The 20,861-nt window shown below is 44.9% G+C and overlaps 1 protein-coding gene across 1 annotated transcript in view; it reads left to right on the top strand.

Annotated features, from left to right (window-relative positions):
• The first annotated feature begins 7,457 nt into the window (after nt 1-7,457).
• The window catches only part of NCK2 (NCK adaptor protein 2), a 74,435-nt gene continuing 61,031 nt past the window's right edge, over nt 7,458-20,861 (top strand). The window contains exon 1 of the mRNA XM_081858257.1: nt 7,458-7,777. The gene's annotated coding sequence lies outside the window, so the exon portion shown is untranslated. The remainder of the gene's footprint in view (nt 7,778-20,861) is intronic.

Here is a 20,861-nt window from a genome sequence, read left to right on the forward strand (position 1 = left end):
CACTGGAATCGTTGTACTGGATTCCACTAGTGTAACAAGTTGTTAGTTGTTAACCTGTGTGACTGCCATTGTGGCTCATGCTCAGTGTGTGTAGGTGCAATTAAACAGTCATTTAAAAAAACAAAACCGACCTTAAAAACCTCAGGACTTTATTCTCACAAGGAAAAAGAGCCGGGGGAAAACTGCCCCTGAAACTCCCTGCCCTTTGGAAAACTGAAGAACAGCAGAATAGCATTAACATTTTGACGTCATCAAGATCTGTTGTGATGAGCCCGCAGCAGGTTTTTATTCTGATGATTCCTCTGTAGTGCTACACAGCCAGATGACAGGAGGAGGAGAACCTGTTGTTATTGACTCCACCTCTTATTTAGCCTTTGATCACACTTGGAAGTTGTGGGGGAGCCAACTTCTGCTAATTTCAAACAACTTCTGCTAATTTGAGATGCTCTAGCAGAGAAGGGTCCCAGGTGAACTCTAGAGATGGAGGGCCTGTGTGCAGCAATGAGGATGTTCACGGTATCAGTTCAATGCCCCACGTTAACACGGGGCGGGTTAGCTAAAGTGGTGCTTCAGGTTAAGAACGGACTTCCGGAACGAATTAAGTACTTAACCCGAGGTACCACTGTATAGTGGCGATGATGAACAGTCATGTGATGAGCATCACTTATGGCGAGGGCTTGAAAAAGGGCTCAGTGTGATGATGTGGCAAACATAGTATGATCCTTACATTCTCTAATTTCAGCAAATCTGAACGGTAAGATGGCACATAAAAGGAGCATCAATCTGAAACTTGAATGATTGCATAAATAGAGCTTTATTGTACAGTCAATCCTCGGTTCTTGAACAGCTCCGTTTTTGAACATTTCGGTTCCCGAACGCTGAAAACCCAGAAGCAGTGCTTTTTTTCTGGGGAGACGCAGGGGTAAGCATACCCCTAAACATTTTGTGAATCTAAGTTTGGCTCCATTGAGGGGCAGTATTTCAATAGAAGTAGGAAAATATGAGAGTACCCCTAAACATTTCTTTTAGAAAAAGAAGCACTGTCCGGAAGTAAATGCTCTGGTTTTCAAATGTTCCTCAGAACTCGAACGTCTGACGCAGCTTCCGCTTGAGTGCAAGAAGCTCTTGCAACCAATCGGAAGCCACGCCTTGGTTGTCGAACGTTTCGGAAGTCAAACGGTCTTCCGGAATGGATTACGTTCGACAACCAAGGCTAAGATATCACACTTGTCACCTGAAAGGGCACGCACACAGGGAGATCGATCATCATTTATGTTATCAGTTTTTGCTTTTTGTAAAGGAAGATGCATTTAGATCAGTCCTCACAGACGATGGAAAACAAAACCAACTTCAGGACCAGCAAGTTCTTGTGCAATGTTTACGGTTATTGTTGCCTTCAGTCTGGAATAAAAATGGGAACTTCACAATGCTGTTTATTTGCAGGACCAGAGAAAAACTCCTTTGGGTTCACCAGAGCCTACAACTCCATAGTTACTGCTGAATCCCAGCCCGGCAGTGACCTCCTTCGTTTTTATCAGTGGCATGGAAGAAACAGCATGTGCCATTTTTTTAAATCTACACCGTTCCATGGAACTTCTATAAATCGAGGTCTTCTAAAAAGAAACTGTGGTTTAATTATGAGCTTTACCCACAAGGCAAAGAAAGAATAAGAATCACGATTAAATGAGGAAGTGATTCTTAACTTCATTGTTGGATAGGGAAGCTGGCTTGAGCTATTGCATAGTTCTTTCAGTTAAAGCGATGACAAAGCTGAATCAATGAACATCAGTCATGTGCTTCTTTTCTCTCCCTGTCATGCACTGGTTTGGCATGAAGCTCTTGGCTTGTATCATGCCCAAATCCCCCATTTCTAAACTGGGAAATTTTGACTTCCCTTTCCCTCCCAGTTTCTAAACTGGGGGACTCTGGCTTAATGTTGATGAATAACCCACAAAATAACCACATTCTGGCTTATTTTCATGGTTTTTTGAATCCAACATTGAGCCACAGTTACCTGGTTTGGACATAATAGGGAACTCTAGCTTAATACAACCAGTGTGCAATTGGAATCGGTGGAATAAGGGAGGCGCACTCAGCCTTAATGCTCGTTTCTGGCTCTATAAACCGTGGTTTGTGAAGGCTTTAATGATCATGTGAACTAAACCACAATCTGGCCATCTGTGCCTGTCTCCCACCCACCCCAGACATTTCTTTTTTATGGTAGTCTATGGTAGACAAAAGGATTCAGTCTTAACACTTGCTCAAAGAATTAACCATTTCATAACTTCTTAATGTTATTTATGTGCAATGGCGCTGTGGGTAAAACCTCAGTGCCTAGGACTTGCCGATCATATGGTCGGTGGTTCGAATCCCCGCGGTGGGGTGAGCTCCCGTCGTTCGGTCCCAGCTCCTGCCCACCTAGCAGTTCGAAAGTACTCTTAAGTGCAAGTAGATAAATAGGGACCGCTTTATAGCGGGAAGGTAAACAGCGTTTCCGTGTGCTGCACTGGTGCTGGCTCACCAGCTGCAGCTTCGTCACGCTGGCCATGTGACCCAGAAGTGTCTTCGGACGGCGCCGGCTCACGGCCTGTAGAGTGAGATGAGCACGCAACCCTAGAGTTGGACATGACTGGCCCATACGGGCAGGGGTACCTTTACCTTTACCTATTGCTCTACGAAACCATTCCTAGTCCGCATTTAATATTTCTGTAACAAAGTAGATCATGGTGTCCAAGAAACTCCATGAACACATGTTGACAGTCAAACTTTAGTCATATTCAGATTAGACAGATTGGAATGACGGGACTTGATTTCAGTGGATCTACCCTGAGCACGATTAATGTTGGAAATCACCCACAATACGATAACATATTTGTTTAAATATCCCAAGGGGAAAGAATATATATAAAAAGAAGGCCTGATTGAGATCATTTTGGAAGTGGTACAAGAATAAAACAATAAAAGATAAAGGATGCCGCAGCATCCTAAATTCACCAATAAAATATCAGGGCTGATCACGCACAGCATGATGTTTTCTTAGGAGAAAGGCTCACCAAATTCAATGGTGCATATTTCTGAGTAATTTCAGCAGATTTTGAATTTAGGCTATCCATGAAAGGATGTTTCAAATTCCACTTATGGAGCCAGCCATAATACTATGTCAAGGTATTCATGTGCACATGGATTTGGCAGTGCTCACCATTCTACCTCATTTAAAAAATAAAATCTCTCAGGAGCATGGGTGTTACGATGGTGAAAACTAGACATGCACATAGAGCTACTATCCACAAATCACTCCTTGCATACTGTCTCAGCTATCATGCGGAGTGATTTCATGTAAATGGGCCCTCAGTTACGTAGATCCACGTTTACATTTAGTTTTCCCACCCATTCCTTGAGGTTACTGGTGAGGAAGATGAGGTGCTATTAATAAAAGAATCTATTGTAACAGAATCTAAATTTGTGCATCTCAATTTACAGCAGGATGTTAAAAGCACATTCTGATCATTTTGCTGCCTTGAGGACAGGAACGCGAAAGCATTTCCAAGTCCTGATATCATTCCTCTCTCAGTCTGTTTTTAGTAAATGTCACTGACAATTCAATAGTCATGGCAGTAAGTGAGAAGAGCAGCTATGTTACTTTCAGGCTGAATTAGAAACACATTGCCAAGGATACACAAGTGACTCAGTGGTAACTAATTAAAGTGGTGAATTATACATATGAATTCAAAGGTATGAGCCAGCCAAAAGCATTTTGAAATCTTTTAAATTTCCATGGGGGGGGGGGTTTACAGTCTGATTCTTTGCAAAGTTAGGTGTACCTACGTCACCCAGCTCTGCATAGGACTGAGCTGTGATTATTATTATTATTATTCAGCCACTGAGAATTAAAAGTGCTCAGTGTCACCCTAAGGCTACAGTCGTGAACACACTTTCTTGAGAGTCTCAGTGAACACAGCGGAACTATTTATTTATTAAATTTGTAAACATTCACAAATGGGCTGTGAGCATACATAGCATTTCAAGGAAATGTGAGAGAGAACCTTATGTACTGAGAGAGCAATGAGTCTGCTAATTAACCTTTGTCCTGTGTATCAGATTTCCTCACTGACTCTGTACCAGGACAAAAGGAAAATTGAGATTCATAGCGGATCGCAAGTTAATTTCACATTGACCTCTCACTTAATACCTACTGATGACTGGGATTATTGCTGAACATGGCAGACCTTGGTTTGACCAGTGAGGCAACTGCTAAAGTTTTGAGCAAAAACTCATATTCAGAATCACTTAACACAGCATAGGTAAAGGTAAAGGTACCCCTGCCCGTACGGGCCAGTCTTGCCAGACTCTAGGGTTGTGCGCTCATCTCACTCTATAGGCCGGGAGCCAGCGCTGTCCGCAGACACTTCCGGGTCACATGGCCAGCGTGACAAGCTGCATCTGGCGAGCCAGCGCAGCACACGGAACGCCGTTTACCTTCCCGCTGGTAAGTGGTCCCTATTTATCTACTTGCACCCGGGGGTGCTTTCGAACTGCTAGGTTGGCAGGCGCTGGGACCGAACGACGGGAGCGCACCCCGCCGTGGGGATTCGAACCGCCAACCATGCGATCGGCAAGTCCTAGGCGCTGAGGTTTTACCCACAGCGCCACCCGCGTCCCGACTAACACAGCATAGTTATGCCTTAACTTTAAGAGAGCTTGACTATGTCATTTTTTGTTTGAAAACTCTGAACACACTGGGAGATTTAGTTAAGAAAGTAGACCATGCAGGAGCATAGGCACCCTAGCTACATTCTATACCTCCATGCAATTTTAGACTCCAAATATAGAAAATCCTTGTTTTGATGATGCAAAAGCTAATCTAGCTGGTGCTCCACTTCCCCGAAAAGAATCAAGTCTGCAGCTTGGGAGTACTTTGAATGCTCAAGTTACAGCCTTAGTACAAAGCATTTTTTAAAACCAACTTATGTTGGATTGCTAGCTGTGGACAGAGGGTCTTACCAGAGTCATTCATGCCTTGGCACCATTGAGAATTGATTGCTGCATATAGGGCTTCCCTAGAAAACTATTCAGAAACTGCAGATAAAGCAGAAAATGCTGGCCAGATTTTTTTTCCTGGTCCTGACTGCTCAGAACACACACTGCCAGTACAGAAATGTGTTTTTCACTGGCTTCCAATTTGTGAGTGGAGGCAGTTCATGGTGCTAGTGTCAATCTACAAAACTACACAACTTGGGATCAAGGTAATGGTGCCTTTCCCCCACATGAACCTATCTGTTCACCATGATCTGGTTCAGAGGTCTTGCTGCAGGTTCTGCCAGCTGGAGAACCAAAGTGGGTAGCAACCAGAGACATCGCCTTCTATGGGGTGGCAGCCTTGCCAGTTGTAGTTCAACCCCCATAATGGATTAATTTTATTTTGCTGGCCTGTTTTATTTCCCTGCTTTAGGTTGCAATACTATGCTCACTTACCTGGAATTAAACCACACTGAACAAAGTTGTGTTGTGTTGTGTTGTGTTGTGTTGTGTTGTGTTGTGTTGTGTTGTGTTGTGTTGTGTTGTTATGTCATTCATTATTATTTGAATTTATATACTGCTCTATACCTGGAGGTCTCAGGGCAGTTCACAGAACAAAATCAAAATATAAAACCACAAAACATATAATCAAAATAAAAACAACCCAATAACTCCCCCAAAAAACCCACACATTTAAAAAGGGCAGAGGACGAAGTTGGACTTACTCATGAGTAAACAAGCAAAGGCTTGTGCTGTTCCACCCTGTTCTTGGTGTTTACCGCTGCTTTTAGTGTTTATTGCTGCTGTCTGCAATGCAGTTAATATATGTATATTTTATTTAACCTGTTTTATTATTTGTTAGCGGCCTTTGCCAGACAGTCCTAAAATATTAATTCTATCAAATGAAGACATAATTAATCCCACCGGGTAATAAAAGGCATTGAACCAACGAAACGCGTAACATTTGTGGGTTTTCTAATATTAAAAATTCAGCCCGGTATTGGCGCTGCAACTGTTTTGCACTCTTTAGACATCTGTTATCTTTGACACAGGTAGTTTTCCTGCCCTCCAGAGTGAAGGCGGTGCTTCCAGAGTGACATCACGACCTTGCCCAATCAGCCTCTTCGGAGGCTGTGACGCTACACCCGAAAGTTCCCTTCTTCTGGGAATGGTAACATTGGCCGGTTTCCTTTCCATTTTTGAGTTGGCGGTGCAAGTGCAGCATCGCGCCCGCAGAAAACCCGACGTCTCCGAAACCGGCTCCCGTTTCTTTCTGGATCTATGCCCTCCCCCCCCCCCCGCCTAGAAAAAACAAGCAGCATCAGAAGCACTTTCCTCCAGGGGCTGTTTTTTGTTTCCCACCCCCACCTTAAAATAGAGAGGGTGAGAATCACGCAGCAAACCGTGGGCGCGGATCCGAGCTCTCCATTTACGCGCGTCCCGAGTCCCGTTTTAACGGTTTCGATTCTCTTCCCTGGATGGATAGCGAATCCAGAAAGTTCGCAGGCTGGAATCGGGACAGGATTGGCAGGGAAGCCCAGATTTATAAGCTGCTCCGGGCCTTTTAAGAAACAAATCGAGGGGCAACCTTCTCCAACGGGGGAGGGCGCAAAAATTAAAATACAGGCACACGTGTATATAAGGCGATAGCTGAAAAGTGTCCCCCCCAGGCAGATTTAGCGGAGTTAGGTGACCCCCCCCAACCTCCCTAATGTTAGGTGACTCCCCCTCACCTCCCTAATGTTTCCACAGGGTTAGGGGCGCCTAAGTCCCGCGCAAGGACCGGGCTATTTTTGTATGCGCCTCCGGTGCGCTTTTGCGCCCATTGCGCCCCTCCACGCGCGCGCTCTCTCCCTTCTCCATAAGTCCCGGAGAGAGAAATAAAGAGTTTGAATCTCGGGGGTTTATTCCTATCACCGCCACCATCATAATCAAAGCGAAAGAGTGCGCGATGCTGCTGCAGACCGAGAGCAAGAAAGCAAAAAAAAAAAAAGTCCCTCCCCAAATTAGAGAGGCGCGTAGGTGTGAAGAGCGAGAGAAAGAGGCTGCGGTTCTTGCACCGGCTGCTCCCAAAATAAAAAATCGTGTGTCCCCCCCCCCCTGCTCGGGGTGGGGAGGAAGAGCAGGAATTAAAAAAGAAAGGAGGGAGGGAGGGGGGTTGCTGCAGCAGTAGCAGCAGGAAGAGAAAGAGATCCTCCCAGGAGACGGAAAAGGAAAGCAGGGGAGAGGAGGGCTGCTCTCCTCCTCCCCGCCCTACGCGATCCCGGCGGCGGCAGGAAGGGAAGGGGCGGCCAGGGGAGGAAGGAGGAGGAAAAGGAAAAGAGGGAGAGGAGGGAGGGAGGGAGGGAGCTGCCTGCCTGCCTGGGCAGAGGGGGAGGGGCCCGCTGCTGCTGCTGCTGCTGCTGCTGGGCTGAGCGGCGGCAGGAGCGCTGGGGCCTTGGACACGTCGAGCCGCGGGAGGAAGGCGGAGAGGAGCCCGGGAGGGGAGCGCGGAGACGCCGGCGGCCCCCGAGCGCCCGGCCCGCTGGGCGAAGGAGAAGGAGAAGCAGAGCAAGCCGCGCACGGGGTCCGAGCGGGGAGAGAAAGAGGAGCCGCCGCCGCCGCCGAGACAAAGAGCGGAGCCCGCCGGGGAGAGCAGCCTGCTCCTTTCCGCCGCCTCCTGCCATTATTAATCCTCCGCCCGCGCGCCTGGCCCGGGGAGCCCCGACGCGCCCGGAGGAGCGGACTACCGGCGGGTCTCCCCTTCCTCCCGCCAAGCCAGGTAAGGCGAGAGAGAGCGCCAGCAAGAATATCGCCAGCCGCCATAAACTTGGAGGAGTTGAGGGGGGCGGGCTCGGGGGGTTGAAGCCCCCTCGGGGACCCCCTTGCCGCGCCCGTCCCGTGGCCGCGGGGCCTAGCAGGCGCGCCCCGTTGGGGATGCGGGGAGGGCGCACGGAGAGAAGGCAGCCTGCTTATGGACGGGCTACCTCCGCCCTTCTTCTCCTTCTCCCTTCGGTCTCTCTCCAGCGCCGGGTTTTGCGACGGCGAGGGGGGGGGAGAGAGGCGGGGGTGGGGGGGTTAAAAAGGATTCAACATTATTAAATCGGCCCCCCCCGCTCTGATTTATATATCACATAAATCAAGGGGTCGTGACGGAGAGGGAGGGACTTTTCGGGGGGTGGGGGGTGGGGAAGCAGCTGCCTTCGCCTGCCCCCGCCCTCGGAACTATGGACGACTATTGTGGAATCTGGGGGAGTAATGGAAAAGGGTGCGTTTGGGAATAGGGGTTTTATTTCCACCCATTGGGGGGGGGGGCAAGCTCAGGCACCTCGAAAGAAAGAAGGGACTAGGTTTCGGGTTTTGTTTTGTTTTGTTTTCAGGCGGGGGGGGGGGCAGAGAGGAGGAGGAAAGAAGAGGCGAGGCGGGGTGGTCCAGACGGAGAAGTGCTGGGTGTTGCAAAGCACTGCGTGGGGCGGGGAGATAGTGGGGGGGGGGCGCGGAATCTAGGTGTGTGTTTTTTGGGGGGGGAGGGGACGATGAGGCTGGAAGTAGAGGTGGGAGTTCACTCCCCACACATCGGTCTGCATAGGAGATCATTTGCTGTTTGCAAAAGGGGGGGGGCAGGTCTAGCTGTTTTCCTTTTTTTTACTCCTTTGTGGACTGGAAGAAGTGAGAGAGCGGGACAGAGGGATTAAATATGGCATGAGTGGTGGCTCTAGAGAAGTGCTGAAGGGGGGGGGGGGCACGGGGTTTTTTAAATAGAGAGAGAGAAGCAGTGGCTTATACTAGTTGATTATTATTTTTTTGTATCAGGAAGATTTTAAGCATAAAGTGGATGGATTTCTCAAGAGCATTATGTTACTCCCCGTATATGAAGAACAATATAGGGTGGTTGCAACAGAGCATTCTAAAGCTTCACATCTAGGTGACTAACCTGTGACCCTGCAGATGTCGCTAAACTATGACACCCATCATTTTATTATTATTATTGGTCTCGCTGGGTGGGGTTGATAGGAGTTTAGTTCAGCAACATCTGGAGGGCTTCAGGTTAGCCCCACCTGCTTTATTTAAGCACCACTATTAAGACACCTCTGCCTTTTGCTAAGTACTATTGCTACTTTTATTATTGTATGTATATAGTCACTTAGTGTGATTATAGTCAGTCCTGAAGTTTATCTGCTTGCAGTAAGGCCTATAATTGTGCATAGGGTAGATTCAGCTGAGCTGTTTTGGGTGTAATGCTTACTACTTTCTTCTTCCATGTTACAATGGATGGATCATCTTAAAACACTGAGATCTGTATTCTTTGTTAGCTTTTACTTAGCGCCATTTCAGATTTTTATGCAGAGGCAAGCTCAGGTACACTCTGCAGGAAGCTGCAGCCAATCCCTGAGAAGTACACCTGTATGATATACATGTTTGCTACATTCACATATTCAGGTGTATGCCAGTCTTGGGCAATAGCACCCTCTCAAAACATGGATCGAGAGGTGCATGCATCAGTTTGCATTGTTGGAAGTTTGGCTCAATCTAGGTTTTGTCTGTGGATATGTATCAGGGATGGGAAGAGCTGAATATTCAAATTTTAGCTTTCAGGAGGGTTTATAATATTTTAACAGCTACTTTCCCTAACGTTGAAGCACCTCAAAGGTGTTTCATAAATGGCCCTTCTCTCAAGTTGGATTTCTTGAAATCATATTGAAAGTGTTTTGGATTTGCTACACAAGGAATTAAAGTGAGGAGGACTGCAGAATTTGCTTGGAATAAATTATTACCATACTGTACTCCTTAATATGGAATAGTTCTGCTTTGGTTTTCCCCACAGTGCCTCTGTCCAACATAGAGAAGTTGATTTACTACTTCTCTAGAAAACAGGGGACCTTGGGATATATTCACATGACTTAAATGATCATTATCTAACTGGATATCGGAGTAGTTAATATTTGTGTAAATAATAAAGCATAAAAGAGTGCACACTGCTTAGTCATCTTCACATAAATAGCCGACTCTGTTTACCTTCACTTATGTGAAAATAGCTTTGATGCTCTATAGGGAACTTAAGGGTAAAGAGTTGGTATCTAAATCAGCCTTGATGGTTTTTACTATTAGCAATAAAACTCTGGAATCTTGGATTTTTTAAAAAAAATTCTGACGTTGTAAATTTTATTTACTTTATGGTGGTATGTTCAGAAGATAAATTATGTCAGCAGATAAGTGTGATTTGCTATTGATTATTTTTTGCATTCATTCAAAGTATTTATAAATCACTTTTTAGACCCAAAGCATCATATACAAAAAGGTACAAGATAAATTGAGACACATCAAATAGGGTATGATTATTAGCAGAAAATTGTTTTCTGAGGCATGCACATCATTTGCACACTTGAGAAGAGGCAGCAGTGAAAATAAGTTTGCAAGCCCCACTTAAAGGCCTGTAGTTAAAAGGAGCCAGGCATAACCAGAAAGGAACCACATAACTCTGGAGCCATCACTGAGAAGGCCTTGTCTCTTATGCATGCCAATCTTTACACCAGCAAGACTTCTGATATTGGTTAATGTGCAAAGGAGGCTCCTAAGCTAACCTATTTCCAAATTGATTTAAAGGTTCATATGAGCATGTTGGGCCTGGAAACATAGCAATAAGACTGTGGTCTCTATGATGTCCACAAAGTCTTTTTTAGTGACCTCCCAGCTGCTCTCTTCTCCGTCAGGAGAACATCCCATTACAGTGCTAGGCTGAGATGTTTAAACCTCTTATGAGTGTACCTTGCATGTATGATACATAAGGTGCATGTTTTGCCGGCCATTTTGGCCATGATCACCCCTGGTGTGTGGCTGTTTGGAGGCTTTGGTCAGCTTTGAATGCGGCCTTTGAGCTGAAGACAGCTTGCATCGGTTGCATTGCTTATTAGAGAGGCGGCAAACACAAGTGTCACACGTTCAGATGGCCCCCACTAGCATCTGGATGCCTACATTTTATAATGACCTGAGTTTCCAAACCTCCCAGACAGTCCTGCAACACAGGTAGTCCCATCTTGGAGGAGCTGATTCATGGGTAACTGAGATAGGGCTGGTGTACAAGCCTGCACTGGTAAAAGGCTACTGCTTTATGTTTTCGGGAGTCTCTCTCTCTCCCCCGCCCCCAATATTTGGTTCTTCACTGCCCTATCCAGAACTGGTTTAATACCTCCCTATAGCAGGAGTAACCAGAGCCAGAGAAGGGGGTTTGCCACTGTGCTGATAGTGTCTCTTTACTTACTTCCATATAGGAGAATGGGGGCTGTCCTTTTATATGAAAGCAAAGGGCCTACATTTTGAGAACTGGGTTGTGCCAAGCAGTCCTAAAAATATGTACCTCGTAGCAGGTAACTTACCTGGCCCTTCTCATGCACATCCTGCCTGCCGTAATGAACATTTATTAAGAACTGTGCAGAACACTGTTGTTGGAAGTGAGGTCAGGACAGCTGTTCTGCTTTAGGAGTGGGTGTGGTGTGATGAGTGAGGATGTCATCCAATGGTCATTGTGGATTTTGGAGGAAAGGAACTCTCCTCTCTTTGCTCTCCTCAGATATGATTTTGCTAGTTTAGTAAATAAGGGCATATGTTCAGTGACATGTATTCTTTTGAGCCTGTTTAATGTAGCTTTTATAAAGCATAGATCAGTTCAATTGGGTGTTTCGTTTGAGTTTTAAGGGATATGTTCTAACTAAAAAGCACTTTTTAAGGAATTTGGTGTGATATTTGGAATACAGTCATACCTCGGGTTGAATGTGCTTCAGGTCGAGCGCTTTCGGGTTGCGCTCCGTGGCAACCCAGAAGTAACGGAGCGCGTTACTTCCGGGTTTCACCGCTCACGTATGCACAGACACTCAAAATGACGTCACGTGCATGCGCGGAAGCAGCAAAACGTGACCCGCGCACGCGCAGTCGCGTCTTATGTTCTATTCAGGATGCGAATGGGGCTCTGGAACAGATCCCGTTCGCATCCCGAGGTACCACTGTACTTCACTCGGAAGGGGCATATGGCTGCAGCGGTGCAACACTTCATTAAAACCCATTTCACAGCCTTCCTATAACAAGTGCGGATGTATAGGATTAGGGGCTAAGGCACTCACCAGCAGGTACAGTGGTGCCCCACAAGACGAATGCCTCGCAAGACGAAAAACTCGCTAGACAAAAGGGTTTTCCGTTTTTCGAGGTGCTTCGCAAGACGAATTTCCCTATGGGCTTGCTTCGCAAGACGAAAACGTCTTGCGAGTTTTCCCCCCTTATTCTAAACCGCTAATAGCGCTAAGCCGCTAATGGCCGTGCTTCGCAAGACGAGAAAACCGCTAGACGATGAGACTCGCGGAACCAATTGTTTTCGTCTTGCGAGGCACCACTGTAACCAGATTGTGTACTCTGGAATAACTACATTGATTTTGAAGGACTTCTTTAACACCTTGTAGCTATATATGAACTTCAGATGTATATTGGTATGTGATGTTGGTTGTATTTTGTATTCTCTGTTGCGTGGAAGGAATGCATTTTTTAAAAAAGAAAAAGTTATGGCCTGTATATCGGGATTCATCAACTGATTTGAAAACAACTATTAAAAGTTGCTTCATTACGTTGTTTTGAAGCATGGTTTCTTTTCCAAATTTGTTTCTGTTAACTCACTTAAATTCATTAGTTCTCAATGATCCGTTGAAATGCTGTTTTATATATATAGCCTCTAGTTGGTTACCGAACATTAGGTAATGCTTTGCAAGACATTGTCCTGGGCTACTTTTGCTCAATGATTTATTAAGCTAACAATCTAGGGCAGGTTTTTGTAGAAGGGAAATCATTTCTTCCAGCAGTATACCTTTTTTATATTACAAGTGCAACCCCATGCACACTTATTTGAAATCAGTAGGACTTACAAGTAAATTATATTTAGGACGGGTGACTGTAAAATAATAGCTACTTTACTCAAAACAATATGGAATTCATTATAAGCCATTTGAGCAGGTACCATACTATTTCTTTGTTCTCCATCTAGCACTTAAGACACTCTTTGGTATTGATTGTTATTAAAGGGCAATGAATTGTAGTAATAGTAGGTTTTAATGTGGTATGGGCTGGTGAGCATCTTTATGAGCGGAAGATTGAAAAGGAGATACTTTTTAAGGATAACCGGACAACAATTTGGAACTGGTAAATAATGGTTTGAAGCTTGGCGATGGAGAATAGTGCCAAGAATAATGGAAATTACTGCTAAGAATAATGAATAGTATTGAAAAATGCTAGTAAATAGGTGATGGATGGGATGGGGGAAAAGTTCTGTAAAACAAGAAATAAATACAAAATTAACAGAAGTATAAATAATAAAAAATGAATGGAAATAAAGCAAGAACGCTATGCTACTGACCTAGCTAGAGCTGAAACTTTTGAATCTTAAGGAGTTGCTTCACATGGCATTTTTTCTACTGTGTAGTTAATTTCTAAACAGTTTGCATCTTCACTTGAGCAGTTTGCTATAATGCTTTTCTGTAAATTGGAGGGGGGGGGCAGGATTCCAGGAAACCAATGTCCACAGAGGACTCTCAACCTATGTTCTCAAAACAAAATAAATGCTGCTAAGGGTGATTTTGCATGTGCTTAGATTTCTTTGCCTAAAGATTGCGATTTTTTCAATAAGCAGATTATGACTTGGTTTGCACATAACAGTAAGCCACAGTTAAACTATGACATTCCATGAATGAGCAAGCTTTCTTGTGCACACTGCTCAAATCACACGGAATCCCTCTCCCTTTGCCACAGTGGGAACAGACAATCCAGGATGTTCCTTATTTTGTGAAAACCAGCACTTTGGGTTTGTTTCTCTGCAAACCATGAGAATAAGCCCGGAATAAACCATGGTTTACTTTTGTTACCTTCTTTGGATTTGAGAGAAACAAACTTTAGAGCTGGATTACGGGACATTAATCCAGCAATCTGGTTTATGTCCCCCTGAGGGAGGAAGTGTTGGATGTGATTTCAGCAGTATGAGGAGTCTGCACCTTCAGTTTGTCCCAGTAAACCATAGTTTGGCTGGCTGTGTTGCGTGAACCAGGCCCTTGGTGACAGAAGCTTATTTTTCCTCTGAAGGTAGAAGCTTGGTATTATGTGGCAAAATTGTTTTCGTGTTAAAGAAAACCTGCATTGTTAGGGAGGCAATTATGTTGCAGGGAGAGGGGGAATTGTCTACAAAAGTCTTCCATGTGGGAATGTATTTCTCAAAACTTCTTGTTGCAATAAGTGCTTATGCTATTTAAGGAATTTATTGCTTGAACTAGCAAAATGAGTTTTGAACATACTTGTTGTGGTTTGCTTTAGTTTCTACAGTGTTTTAAATACTTTCAACAATGGGTTTGAAAGGCCAGCATAGCACTGTTGAGAAGCCCTGGATAGAATTTATGCATGTTTCTGCAAGCCAGAGGTAAACCTGATGTGGCCCAATTTAGATAAATAGGAGTCAAGCGCTTGAGCTCTCCTGATTTGAGTGATTACAGCACCCATGGTCTTTATTGAAATACCTCAACCTTATACAGGTTACTCCCAGGTACGTGTGTCTTGGACTGCAGCCTTAGAATGCTTTCAGAGTTAGTAGGCATGAACCGAAGAATGAGCATCCATTTTGTGTATTCTACTCACCCAGATTCGCTTGCAGATTTAATTAATTACATTTAATCATCTTGTCATGCACTGCATTATTCTCTAGTGTTTTACAGTAAACCTAAACAGATAATTTTTCTTTGGATTCAGTCTATGCTTTACGTGTTACATTGCGATAATCTTGCCGTCTCGCGGAAGATACAAAGTATTGGATTTTCCACTTTTATCAAAGTAATAGACAGCTAATTGGAGCAAAACATTAAAATCAGGATTAGAAAATATTGCAAATTTTATGTGTTGGAGCTAGGATTTAGAAGGCAAAACTGAACAGGGGAAAAACAGATTTTCAGGTGCACAGATGATCAAAGATTTTTTAGTTTTTTGAAGCCCTACTCAAAATTTATACAGAGATGGCTCACAAGGCTTAGGCACTTTAAACAAAGTAGTCCACACTTCAAGTTGGCGTGTTCGGTGAAGGAGTCTCCCCCAGTTTAACAACACTACTTTTATTTGAATTGTAAAGGTAGTACAGTGGTACCTCGGTTCTCTAACATAATCCGTTCCGGAAGACCGTTCGAGTTCCGAAACGTCCGAAAACTGAAGCTCAAAGGGCTGCCTGCACATTCAGTTGAGAAAATTGAAAAACACGCAATGGAAGCCATTTGAATTCTGAGGCGTGTTCGAAAATAGAAGCATTTACTTCCGGGTTTTTGGCATTTGGGTTCCGAAACGTTCGTCAACAGAGACGTTCGGGAACCGAGGTACCACCATATAATGCATACTCACTGAGACTTTCTGGTCTTTACCCAAAGGTGATGCCTCTAAGTAGACTGAATGTGGTTCCAGCCCACCTCCCGCTGCTTTTCTCAGTGAATAACTTTGCTGTATCCTCTTCCCATACCAAGTGAGAGCAGAGAAGAAACGTGAGCACTGGGCCGGTTAGCTCAAACCTAGCTTAATTCTTCCAAATGCATGGGTGCTGCCTCTTGCAGAAGACCCGGTAATCCTAAAATGTCCCCAATTCATTTGGATGCATTTTCCATTCAGTATTGTTGAAACAAAGGGTACTGTTTCTCCAGTGACAAGTTTATTACATTTCTGTCCCACCTTTCCTCAGGGACCTTTATTTTCTTACAATAAGACAGCACCCCCGGTTCTTCTTCCCCCGCTTGCCTCTGCCCATTTATCTTCAGAACATCAAACATTATGTACAGTTTAATACGATGCATGAGAACAGCCAATCAACCAACATAAGCTCGAAGCAATCAGGGAAGCAAAACGTATGCATAACTGAATAAAACAGCGTCCTAGAATAAATTTGCAGCTTTGCATATGCTAACTAAGAATTTGTCTGATTCTGTTAGTAACAATATTTCCCGCCCCCCTTGCTGAATAATCCCTTCGTAGTTATTTGCGCCCAGTACATTTTTGTGGTATTTAGGTACTGTATCTGGTGGTCTATAAAATACTGTTCTAAGTGGTTCTGAAATTTTAACTAATTCGTTTACTTGTAGGTTGTTACGGTTAATGTCAGTACAGTTGTACCTTGGATTTCAAATGCCTTGGCTCCTGAACAAATGGGCTCCGAAACGATTGGAACCTGGAAGTGACTGTTCCGCTTTTTGAACTTTTTTTGGAAGCCAAACAGCCAACTGGGCTTCTGATTGGCTGCAGGAGCTTCCTGCAGCCAATCAGAAGCTCCACTTTGGTTTCTGAACCTTTTCGGAAGTTGAATGGACTTCCAGAACGGATTCCGTTCAACTTCCAAGGTACGACTGTATTAACTTTTGAGGAGTATTTTAGTCTGTTGATGAATTACCGTATTGCCCGAAAGTTTACTGTTATTAAGTATGGCTAAGCCAGGATCCCAAGAGTGTTCTTCTGTATATATTTGAAAGAGTGTTGATAAATTTATATCAGCAGGTATAAATCTATAGGCTGAAATGTCAAATGAAAGTAAAATAAGGTGCTTTTCAGTACCATTAACACGCTAATTACCAGTTAAAAGATCCAATGAACTCTCAAGTTAATCTGTGGTACTGTTAACAGTTGATACTTTGCAGTTGATTAGTAGAGAATCATCTTCATAGTTAGCCAGGAAATGATCCAGAATTAGAAGTTAAAGAAGACTGTGTTCTAGCCTGACAGCTGAGCATGGCAATACATTTTGTTCTCTTCACCACCTACACTTATTATGTTTGGAGGAGATGGGGGGGATGTAATCATATCTATTGGCTTTGTAATCAGTTCAAATGCCTCCATCTTAAATACACTTCGGAAATCTTAACCCCAAAGTTGAAATGGATGGGAAAGCTTGAGAGATTTCCTGATCAAGTCTTGTTTTTATCAGAAGGTAAAATAAAATGTGCACAAAGGTACACAATGGCTGCTTTGTGCTAGTGGGAAACACTTGTGCAAGACTGGGCCCCTGATTTTCACTGCTCCTTGCACCTCCTGAAAGTTGCAGCAGTATGGGATATTGTAAGGTACTCTCGTAGGTAGGGGAGGATTGGTGAAATTGGTTGCCCCACTTTGAGTGATTGGTGGCTAGCCTAGTCGAAAACCAACCCAATGAGCCTGATTGGCTGATGGAATGATAGGTTGTTCAGTGAACTATCTATAAAATTAGAGAAAAATAGAAAAGTTTGATGATAGGGGTATATGTCAGCTGAAGGGCACTTCCATGCTTTTTAAAATGGGAGTTGCTGCTATGGACTAATACAGGTATAATATTCCTCTATATAAGCACAATAAAAGCAAGTGGACTCAGGTGCTACTAATATAGCATTCATAGACCTACCTCAAATGATCCCTTAGTTAGACCAACCAGTGTATTTTTATTTTATTTTAAGTACCGTATTTTGCGCCCCATAGGACGCACCGGCCCATAGGACGCACCTAGTTTTTTTGGGGGGAAATAAAGAAAAAAAAATTTATTTCCCCCCCAGGTGCGGGGCTGGAAGAACCAGGTCGGGGAACAGCGGGAAGGCGCGCTCCGCCTCCCCGCTGTCCCCCGAGCTTGTGGGGCTGGCGATGGGGAGAAGTGTGCTGAGCCCGGGACTGCAGGCAGCTCTGCGCAGCCACCGGGAGCCGAGCAGGACTTCGCGCCCCGCTCTCGATGGCTGCGCAGAGCTGCGCTGAGCCCGGGACTGCAGGCAGCTCTGCGCAGCCATCGGGAGCCGAGCAGGACTTCGCGCCCCGCTCCCGATGGCCACGCAGAGTTGCGCTGAGCCCGGGACTGCAGGCAGCTCTGCGCAGCCGCCGGGCGGGACTTCACGCCCCGCTTCTGATGGCCGTGCAGAGCTGCGCTAAGCCCGGGACTGCAGGCAGCTCTGCGCAGCCATCGGGAGCCGAGCAGGACTTCGCGCCCCGCTCCCGATGGCCGCGCAGAGCTGCGCTGAGCCCGGGACTGCAGGCAGCTCTGCGCAGCCACCGGGAGCCGGGCGGGACTTCGCTCCCCGCTCCCGATGGCCGTGCAGAGCTGCGCTGAGCCCGGGGCTGCAGGCAGCTCTGCGCAACCCTCGGAGCCGGTCTCCTGAGGGTTGCGCAGAACTTCCTGAAGCCTGGAGAGCGAGAGGGGTCGGTGCGCACCGACCCCTCTTGCTCTCCAGGCTTCAGCGAAAGCCTGCATTCGCCCCATAGGACACACACACATTTCCCCTTCATTTTTGGAGGGGGAAAAGTGCGTCCTATAGGGCGAAAAATACGGTATAAACTGTTTTTAGCATTGATGCAAATCCCTAGTGATGATGTGTGTGTGTGTCAGATGGAAGCCTTTTAAAAACCTTATAAAATGTTGAGCAGAGAGAAGAATTACTCAAGAGGAATAATAGTCCATATGTCACAGAGAAGATTGGGTTTGGTGTGGAAGACCCTTCTGATGGGTTGGGGTTTTGAGGAAAAGTGGCTCAAAATAAGGCAGTCTTTCTTGCAACAGAATTATTAGGGTAAGTTAGAAGAATTATCTTTCATTAGATAATTGATCAAACCAATGTCCACTGAACTGGGGAGTTACACCAAACTCTACTTCGAGCCTGAATATTTAAAGTACAATTTTAAATATCAGGAATTTTTAGGTCTGGGGGATCCTACTGCTGATAGTGCTTATAACCTTCCTGAGGAACACCTTTATTTTATTTTATTTACATTTCCTCTGCTTCCTTAAAATCTAGACTGAGAGACAGACAGAGCGTTTTCTGTAACACAGATCCTTGCATTTTTATTTTTATTTTGTCATTATGTATTTTCTCAATTAACAGAGTCTGAAACTGCAACAATTAGCATGTGGGGGTTCACAAAACATTTTTGAGGTGAGAAAGGGGTCTTTGTACTCATAAAGATTTGGAACCACTGATCTAGGGAGAAATGTAGGAATAATTTCTCAGCAGACGTTTTTCTGCATCACCATCATTTATTTTTGCTTGCTTGTGTTTTGTTTTTGTTTTTTGCTTAAAAGCTGCAATTTATCCTTTCTATTATTTCCTCCTCAGATCTGCACCGTTGCTGCAACTATTTCCCAAAGCACACCTATTTTAGGAACTGCATTTATTTTTATACAGAAGTGCAACTTGGATTTTCACCTTCCTAAGTTACAATATGTTCCTAGCAGATAGCTTAATCTTACTGCTGTTTGACGGCTTACTTCTCTTTGTAGGTGCTTTTTTGCACAGCCCTTTAAGACAAGACTAGTCAGTACAAGTCCAGGTACCTGCAAACTGCTCCCAAGAAATCCTGTGGGGTGCTGTGATTTGTGCCTGGACTAGTTCTTTAATAGAATGATCCTTCGAATGAATGAATGACTGGCAGAGCTTTGGTTAATAAAAAGTGCCATCTGAACACAGCCTTCATAAAGCTACTTGAAGGTGTACATTGTCTTGAAGGTTGAGTTAGCCCCCTCAGTGGTTGTTTTGCCACTACCATTGTCATCCCATTTTAAGGGAAGGAGAAAGAGGGTAATAATATATGCATAGAACAATATACAGTGGTACCTTGGGTTACATACGCTTCACGTTACAGACTCTGCTAACCCAGAAATAATACAGCGGGTTAAGAACTTTGCTTCAGGTTGAGAACAGAAATTGTGCTCCAGCGGTGTGGCGGCAGCAGGAGGCCCCATTAGCTAAAGTGGTGCTTCAAGTTAAGAACAGTTTCAGGTTAAGAACGGACCTCCGGAACGAATTAAGTTCTTAACCCGAGGTACCACTGTAACCTGAATTAAACAAAACAAGAGGTATGAATGTACTGTTAGATATGCTGTATAAGTGCTAATGTAAAATGTGAAAGATTGTGATTAAAGGCAGGCAGTCTTTATTGCCATGTGCACATACATGCAATGAGTTGCTGACCCGTCACACAGTGAGGTTTTCTATCTCTGGTTCCCCTAGATTTTATATTCATGTTGCAACCTTCAACTGCAGTCGTACCTTGCTTTCCGAACAGCTTAGTTCTCGAACGCTTTGGCTCCCAAACGCTGCAAACCCAGAAGTGACTGTTCCGGTTTGCGAACTATTTTTGGAAGCCGAACGTCCTACGGGGCTTCCGATGGGCTGCAAGGGCTTCCTGCAGCCAATCAGAAGCCACACTTTGGTTTCTGAACGTTTTGGAAGTCGAGCGGAGTTCTGGAACGGATTCTGTTCGACTTCCAAGGTATATTTGCTGGAGGACCTGTTGCCTGGCTCCCGCAATAATTTTGAGCCCTGCTTAGATCCTCTGATTCTTCCGCTTTGCCATTGGGCATCAAGAGCAAAGGACCTAAAGGCAAGCCTAGTTTTGCCTTGTTGGCTCTCGGACAGTGACTCAGCAGTGGCTCAGAGACAGGAGGAGGTGACAGAAAGTATACAAGGCTATTGGTCTGCCCTGGACCTTTGCTGGGTCTTCAGACCTCCTGCTCTCATGCCATGAACAATTTCATGAAAAGTCAGTAGTTGACTAAACTAGCTTACGACAGAGGGGATTTAAGATCTAGTGGCATGTCTATTCCCCACCCACCCACCCCAGTTCCAATATTGCAGCCTTTCTCAACCTGTGGGTCCCCAGATGTTGTTGAACTACAACTCCCATCACCCCTAGCTAGCAAGGCCAGAGCTCAGGGATGTTGGGAGTTGTAGTCCAACAACATCTGGGGACCCACAGGTTGAGAACCGCTGCAATATTGTGTTTAGACCTCTAGAATGTATTCTGTTGAGATTAATCGCCGGTGTGTGAAATGGCCAAATTACAACAATGGGTATATTGTGAAGCAATACATT

This window comes from Podarcis erhardii (assembly GCF_964252035.2).
Source record: "Podarcis erhardii genome assembly, chromosome: 4".
NCBI classification, from domain to species: Eukaryota; Metazoa; Chordata; class Lepidosauria; order Squamata; family Lacertidae; genus Podarcis; species Podarcis erhardii.